The following is an 8,453-nucleotide window of genomic DNA, read 5'->3' as shown; positions in this document are numbered from 1 at the left end:
TTGCGTAATTCTACTCACTTCAGAATAAATTGTCATGGCAAGGCATCATTACCAAGGTCCCTCATTTGCACGACAAAGCTGTGCTCAAGCAACGTCTTGTTGGGGTGCGACTGACCGTACCATAAGGCACTCACGACGACATTTTTGTGTCCCATCTTCGGTGGCAGCTCGTTGACAGTTATCTGTATCGGCCAAATAGAAAACTTCGATGATTTAGAAACTCGGCTGCCATCAGCATGGAGTGTGCGCATCACGTCATGGTTTTTCAATTTCTCTCTCAGCCTCCTGTAGAGGGAACCATCCGGCAGTGGGCTTGGCGGCACGTCAACAATGGTTCATGCTTACCTATCGCTGCTTTTTGCCATTCAGTTCCTTGGCCTGGCGTCGATCGGTCTCCTGGATTTTGCCCTCGGAAACCCCGCTGATTTCATTACTTTGCTGCCGAACAGCAGTGACTTAATATGCTCTCCTGGACCTATCCCGTGTTTCGTGCAACAGACTTCTCTGGTTCACGCTACTGCGTCTGCCGTGTGCGCAAATGTATCAATCAAGCCACGTCATCTGCCGTCGGTGACCTTCCTTCCGCCGTGGTATCTATCTTAACACGGGTTCATGTTCCGCTTCTGCTACTACGTCATCATTTCCGTCAAGACAACACATATTGCCTCCCCAACGCCACCCCGCTTTCAGTGCGCTTGGCGGCACGCCAACGATGGTTGATGCTTAACAACCGCTGCTTTTTGCCATGCAAGTAACTAATAGTTACTCCCGTTTTGCTAAGCGAACTAGCTTTAGAACGTTACTCGTGCTGCTAAGCCCACATTCAATTTTCACCACTGTTTATGGCTGTTCTTGCATTAGTTTCACTTATTACTAATGCCCGGTGACATTGAACCGAACCCCGGCCCCTTTATGCTGCTGACGCGGCAAACCCTGAACAACCTGCCACTTTACGACAGCGTCAGTCCGGGCAGTCAGCTTTACTAGACAAACTTCAATCAATTCAAGTAGCCTTGTCAGACCACGAAAAACGATTTCTCGAACTTAACTCTACATTGACCAAAATCAAAACTGAGTGCACAGCACTCGTCGGTACCGTGGCTGAAATTGACACACTACGTTCGGCAACTACCGCTTGCATGGCCGTTGTGTCTGTTCTGACTGCCCACGCTGACGCCGCCGACTACAAACATCATCGTTGTAACCTTGTTTTTATGGGCTAAAAAAACTGTCCGAATGAAGCGTGGTGAGAGTCCGAAAAACTAATAATTATTCACTGCATCTAGCACCTTCAGTCTCCTATTGAACCACGTGAAATCGAACGCGCTCATAGGCTCGAAACTTATCACCATGGCAGGTCCAGACCAGCAATTGTTAAATTCCCTCACTTCAAAGATAAAGACCACATCCTTTCACAAGCTAACAAATTCAGAGGAAGAACTATTGGCATCTCCGAAGATTTTTCCCCCCGGTTCACCTAACTCGTAAGCGGCTCATTGAATTTAGCAAGACGAACAATATCCCGTTCAAATTACATTTCGACGAACTCGTTTCTGGCAACAAAACCTACACTTTCGAACAGTAAGCCGATACGGTAGTCAAGCGCAAAGCTTAGCAATCACCAAAGTCGAAGCCTCATAACACCTCTCCTTCTATTGCTTTTTTGTCCACTAATATCCGCAGTGTCATTCCAAAGCGTGATTCTTCATGTGGCCTCAGTAGCTCATCTTCAAGTAATGTTGTTTGCCTAACAGAAACATGGCTTAATTCATCTGTTATAGATTATGAGATCCTGCCTCTTCCTTCCCGACTTCGACATATTTCACAAAGATCGAGCCAATGATACTCGTGGTGATGGCGTCCTTATCGCCATGAGTCACCATCTACGTTGCATCCCGGTTACCATATTCTCACCTCTTGAACTATTTTGGCTTTACTGTACCGCATCCTTCCCGCGAATCTCTCTTCGCATTTGTTATCGCCCTCCTCCTCTTGACACGTCATTTCTACCGCCTTTCCATGACGCCTTATGCAAGATAACTACCTCGTATACTAACACGCCTGTACTACTGTTAGGCGGTTTTAACTTCCCATCAATCGATTGGTCTAATCTAACTTCCTCGGTACCAAAAAGTAACATGGCTAGCGAGCTCACCAGCACGTCTCAGATTTGGAATAACCCAAGTTATCAGTCATCCCACTAGCACTAAAGCCCATTCATCTAACATCTTGGATTTGGTGCTAACTTCACACCCTGAGAACCTTTCCCCTATCTCGTATCTGAATGACCTCAGTGACAATAAGATACTGCAGGCTTCTTTTTCATGCCATATGTGCAATCAAGCAAAAACTAAAAAAACACTCACGCTTTATGACAGAGGCGATTATGACAGTATGACCAGAGATTTAACAACCTTTTGCGGTAGATTCACAGCTGACTTTTATCTTCGTTCACTCGAGTCTAACTGGTTACTCTTTATATCGTGATTCCTGCGTCTGCTTGAATTGTACGTTCCTAACATAACAATTAACGAACAGAAGCAATCCTGATGGTTTAACAGCACACTAAAACGACTAAACAACAAGGAAAAACGTCCCTTCCGTTCTGCAAACTCTTCTCAATCGGAAATTAAGTGGGAGAAATATTACCTTACAGTCAAGGAATATAACAAGCAGATTGCAGAGGCCACACGTGGCTTTTTTTCAACCACGTTGTCCTATATGTTGCACAGTAACCCAAAACGTTTCTGGCAATGCGTTAATAGTGGCCCAGCACTGTTTTTCTACATGACAGTTCTGGCTCCCCTGTCCCCGAAACCGAGGTCGCTGACCCTTTAAACGCTACATTTCGTTCTGCTTTTACTCATGAGTACCCTGAAATACTTCCCGTATTACCACCTTCTACTTATCCCTCTATGACAAACATTACTTTTAATGTGAACGGAATTATTAAAATCATCCATTCCTTAAAAAATTCATCCCCGTATGGTACTGACGGCATTAACTCCAAGGTACTGAAAAGCGTAAAGCACATCAGCAGTCTTTTTCTAAAGGGAAAGTTTCTCACAACCGGATCAGTCCCCACTGACTGGAAAATTGGTAAAATAACTCCCATCTTTAAAAAAGGAGCAATCACTGGCGATTTCCATCACGAGTGCTTGCTCGAAACTAATGGAGCACGTTATACATTCCCACATTGACACTTTCCTATCATCTGTCAATTTCTTTCATCCTAACCAGCACGTATCTTGCAAAGCTCATTCTTGCGACACTCAACTTGCTCTGTTCCTACACGAGTTTCATTCTCATCTCGTCGCAACATCCCCACTGACGCTCTCTTTGTGGATTTCGAAGAAGCCTTCGATAAAGTGTCACGTATTCTCCTGCATAAACTCTTGCACCGTAATCTTCAACCAGACATCTTTAATTAGATTCGGGAATTTCTAACCGGCGGCCTTCAGTTTGTTTCCGTTAACTCAATCTCCTCAATCCTATCTTCTATACTATCTGGTGTACCCTAAGGCTCTAGCCTTGGGCTTCTCCTATTTCTCATATATATTAATGACCTTCCACTTATCATCCAACATGCGCCTTTTCGCGGACGATTGCATTTGATACCGACAAATAACAAATGCTTTAGACTGCTCATGAAGACCTACAAATCCAGGCATGGTGCAGCAAATTGTGCATGTCCCTCAATTTAGTAAGTGTTCTCACGTGCGCTTTCATCGACGTCGTAATTATGCAGTAACTTCCTACTCGCTTAACAACTACACTTGAACACAGTGTGAAACATTTAAAAACCTAGGAGTGCATACATCGAGTGACTTATCTTGGACCCATTCTATCAATCAGTTAACTAATTCTTACAACTGATTACTAGGTTATCTGCGCCATTACTTGTCTTCAGCATCTCCCTCAGTCAAATTACTCTCCTATAAAACCTTGATCCGAACTAAACTAGATTGTGCTATTTATGACTACCATCAGGTTAACATGATTCACACCATTGAATCGGTTCAAAACCGAGCTGCCAGATTCATTCTTTCTGACTACTCCTATTTTACAAGTATTTCAGCATTAAAATCCCGGTTGTGTCTTCCCTCACTCACCTCCCACTGCAAAAGTGCTCGTTTCCTTTTATTTTTAGGTTCCTTCATTCACAGACCACAGGCAACCAAAGCATCATTCCAGCCCATCGCTTCTGCCCCACACCCATCCTAATGCTGTGTATCTACCACGCTCTCTTTTCACTATGTATAAACGTTCTTTTTTTCTGCACAGAGCCCTTGAAGGGAATATCCTTCCTTCTAACATCGCCCTCATCACTGACATTTCTTGTTTCAAAGCTGCCATCAAAGACTATCTTTCAACTCACAGTACCTAACCTGACACGCCATTTTCAATATGTGCCCACCCCTCATGTAATGTCCCATTTAGGGACCTTTGAGGTATAATAAATAAATAAATAATGTCAGACACCTCGTTCGTGTCTGTGCCGGCCCGTACTCCGTCAATAGACTGCAGCCTTTCAACCAGCGCAATAGCCAAGGCTTTATCGGAAAGCATCGAAGAAATTTTCTGCACAATAGGCAATCTGTTAAAAAGTGGCCGTCTAGCACCAAATTCTGCCCACTGAGGTTGCTTTTACGGAGAGAGCAACTTACCTGCAACCTATTGCGTTCTTGCAGGTCGCCCGATGTCCCAGCTAGTAAATTCATGAGAAGTGCACAGCAAGAATGGAGCCGGGCTTCACAAAAATTGGCTCCTTGTTTTTCGAAAAGGCACTTTGACGCCGGAATATCGCGATATCAACTATGTGCGCGTTGAGCTTCTGCAGAGTTCAACTGCCTTCCCCGACAACCTAAGTCCAATGAAAAGTACAGTGCCTGTACCAGCAAGTCGTTAGCCGATCGTTCATCGACGTCGTCCGCCTGTATTGGGGGTACTTCCCTATCAGTTTCGACGGACAGTTGCGCCTCAGATTGTTTGGAGTCGTACTCAGGTTGACAGCTATCGTCTTGCATCATTTCCTTAATGTCTACGTCACTATGCGGCACACCTGACGTCGACACCGCATCACCGTTGCCATCGTTGTCTTCCGACAGGGCTTGATGCTAATCGCACTGTGACATAGTACGCCTTTGAAGATACGTTCTTCTGTATCTCGGAATGTCATGAGCATTGTTCATGAGTCCTATATACTGCTTTTGAGGAACCATGGTTGCTAAAAATGGAGCCAGTAATGGAGGCTCACACTACGGCGAGAGCTGGATGACTGGATCGGGCTGAATATGTTGGATAGTAGTTGCGCAAAGAAAACAAAATATCTTTGTAAAAATGTTTCATCTATAGTTTTTTTACTTTCATTGTCACTTAAATATTGTTATTGCTGTGACATTTGCTTTCTCACTTACGTATATTTAGTAACTACAATATATTTTACTTTGGCGAGCGCTCCAATTCACTCCGGTCCAATATGGGCAAGTTCTTACTCTGGGTCATGCGATGCTTTGAACTTTGTCTGCTTTTGCTGCTAAATCGTTTGCCGTTGTGAGATACCTGAGGGGTTTCGACAGAAAGATTCACATTATCCCGGCCTCGGACATAAAAAACCTTCAGCCCCAGAACGATTTAGGCTTCGACAAGCACATCAGTTATTTGGCATTTTTGGCGTGACATAGTGGACCGAGGAGGCGCAGGCTACTATAACGCCCAAGTGCTCATCCTACCAGGTATGTCCTTGGGATCCATTGAAAGTCCTTTTTTTAATCCTTAGTACTGTTATTATGGAGTGTTTAGAAAACGAAGCCGGAGTAAATCAACTAATGAAGTCTAAAAACTTCAAAACTCGGCAATTCGGCGTGTTCCCGACAGTACTAACTCGGACGATGGGGTCGAGACGGGCGCAATAAAAGTGAAAGAAATGCTAGTGCCTGCTTTACAAACAAGCAGTACAGCAATGGAGAACGGGCTTCCCTGAAATATGAGTTAAAGCAAAGATACACGCTATCGGATTAATGTTACCAGAGCATTTTGTGTATTAATTTCACAGATTCAATGTGTGTTTACGTCCATTGTTTATATGCCGTAGAAACAGAAACAAAACTGGGAGACGGTAAGGGCTGCCATGTACCCCAGCATCTTGAACAAAACTCTTCAAGATGAACATGCCAGATTGCACCAGGCGCAGCGTCCCCATGAAAATACTGTTTCAGGGATTCGCCAACACGTAAGTCACTAGAGTGAAATGAGCTCACGTTCGGCTGGAAAATTTTAGAACGATGTGCGCGACTGGTGCAACTGATAACATTTCATTGACTGCGGCACAAGTGGGCCCGCACTGTCACTAGCACTGTCACAGTGACTCTGATTCACTGTGCACTCGAAGTGAGCTAAATAAAGTGAAAAAGAAGATGCACATGTGGAAGGTGAGGGCCTCCGAATTCAAGGAGAAAATGGTTTCCTCGGGGAACGAGCACTTGCCGTCGAGAAATGCCTTCAAAGCAACATTTTTCAGAGTAAGTGGGGCATTTTATTACGAATTCGTTCATTAGCGCACTTAGATCCGGCATTAGCGCACTGCTTACCCCATGTTAACTACGTTTCTTATAGAGGAAGGCGCACATTCCGAGTAACTAGAGCTGCTCTCAGAATCAATCGCTCAAGGCAAGAATCACTGCCACACGGTCGAATGAGGCCATTTCTAAAATGTAAGCAACTGCATAGAACTACCAATCAACGCCTGAAAAAGAGCATAAAACAGCCAAGCCACTCGGACAATTCGGAAGTGACGCCAACGCGTCGTCGGAGTTGCGGAGAAATGCATCTCTGCTCGGCAGATCAATGAGGAGCGTTCCGCCGCGGAGCCGGTTGATCCAGATCCACCGTGCTCCAGATCGACCAAGCGCAATCCACCATTAGTTCTCTACGTTTCAATGTCGCGTTGTTAAGTACAGAAAAGCGGAGCGCTCGGGCCACTGCTGGCGCGTTTATCGTCGTCTTCTTCCACATCGCTGCCACATCGACCCAACTTTGTTCGCCATATGCGACCGCCCAGGGTCGATTTTTTTATTGCAGATTCCAATTCTTCGTAGGGACTTATTTCGAAAAAATTTACCGTAATGTTTCTAGGGTGACCGAAAACTGAGGAGGAGGAGGAAAGAACTTTATTGGGTCCTGAGGAACCCCTTCCCACCCATTCTTGGTTTAGTGGTCGGCAGGGGTCGCGGGCCGCACCCACGTTGGGAAGGGAAGCCCGTAAACTGAGAAAAACGTATTTGGCGTTGGTATATATGTACTCTTCCTTCATGAATAACAACAATAAAAAAGGAAATAAACCTATAAGAATTAAAAATTTGATGCATTGTTACACATATATAGTTCAAGGCTTTGAAAAATGCGCACACGATAATATTTCGCAACTCTCACCTGTTTCTGCTCTTACACTAATATTTACGTCCATAGCGTAATCGAAGTGCGTAGGTGCGCGCACTCAAGAAAACTGTGTGGTTGTGTGCCCGTCAAAAAAGCAAAACGTGTGACAAACTTCCGCTAACCTTCATCTTATCGCCAACCAGAGGCAATTACTTTTCGCGAGTGTCCAAAAAATAAAGCAACGGAAACGCATGCACGGCGGCATCTTTCACTAAACGAGCGAGAAACAAGCGGTAGCCCTTTGAGCGATTAGTAACGAGATAGCCAGCAGTTTTGCAAGCGAAATAAGCCGAAACGACCAGCGGAAGAAAACCCGAATCACCACCCGCCCTCGCGCGCGCCAATGTGCGAGCCGTAGTATATAGACGCGCGGGAGCGTGGCCTCCGCGATCAGCTCCGTTCAGCAACGGCGCGCCGCCGGAGCTGATCGCGGAGGCCACGGCGGGAGTAAACTAGCTCTAAGACAAGCCATGCAACGAAAACCGAGAGAGGGAGGCGCGCGAATAAAATTCCCTGTATTCCCACGTAGTGGCAGCACATGATACACAAGAAAATGTTAGGAAATTGGCGCGCTTTTTAAACGTACAAACGACGCCGTAAACATAGGCAGCGGCCATATTTGGACTTGTTCGCGGCGCCGTATATTCACCTCATTGACCCTCAAAGGATCAATATAGAGCTAATGAATTCACTCGAACCACGGCCTCTGGTCGTAGCCGAACTCACAGCCTTTGGTGTTAATTAGGGTGAAGTTTATTAAGACACAGATAATAAAGATAGCCCTAATTAAAGCACTTGAACCCACGACCTTTAGTGGTAGAAAGCAAGTAATAAGAAGTAGCAACGCATTTGAATGAGAACGTCCAATATTTTAATTGATATCTCTTGAGCGCGCTGGCTTTCGCCTTCCCGCGCTTTGCCGCATGCTAAAGTGACTGTCAATTTTTTTATTGCCAGTTTTCGTGGACAAGACACTATACATGCACGTACTAAGAACTCATAAGACTGATAATGCT

This window comes from Dermacentor andersoni, chromosome 4 (assembly GCF_023375885.2).
Source record: "Dermacentor andersoni chromosome 4, qqDerAnde1_hic_scaffold, whole genome shotgun sequence".
NCBI lineage: Eukaryota > Metazoa > Arthropoda > Arachnida > Ixodida > Ixodidae > Dermacentor > Dermacentor andersoni.
Note: the sequence above shows the minus strand (reverse complement) of the source record.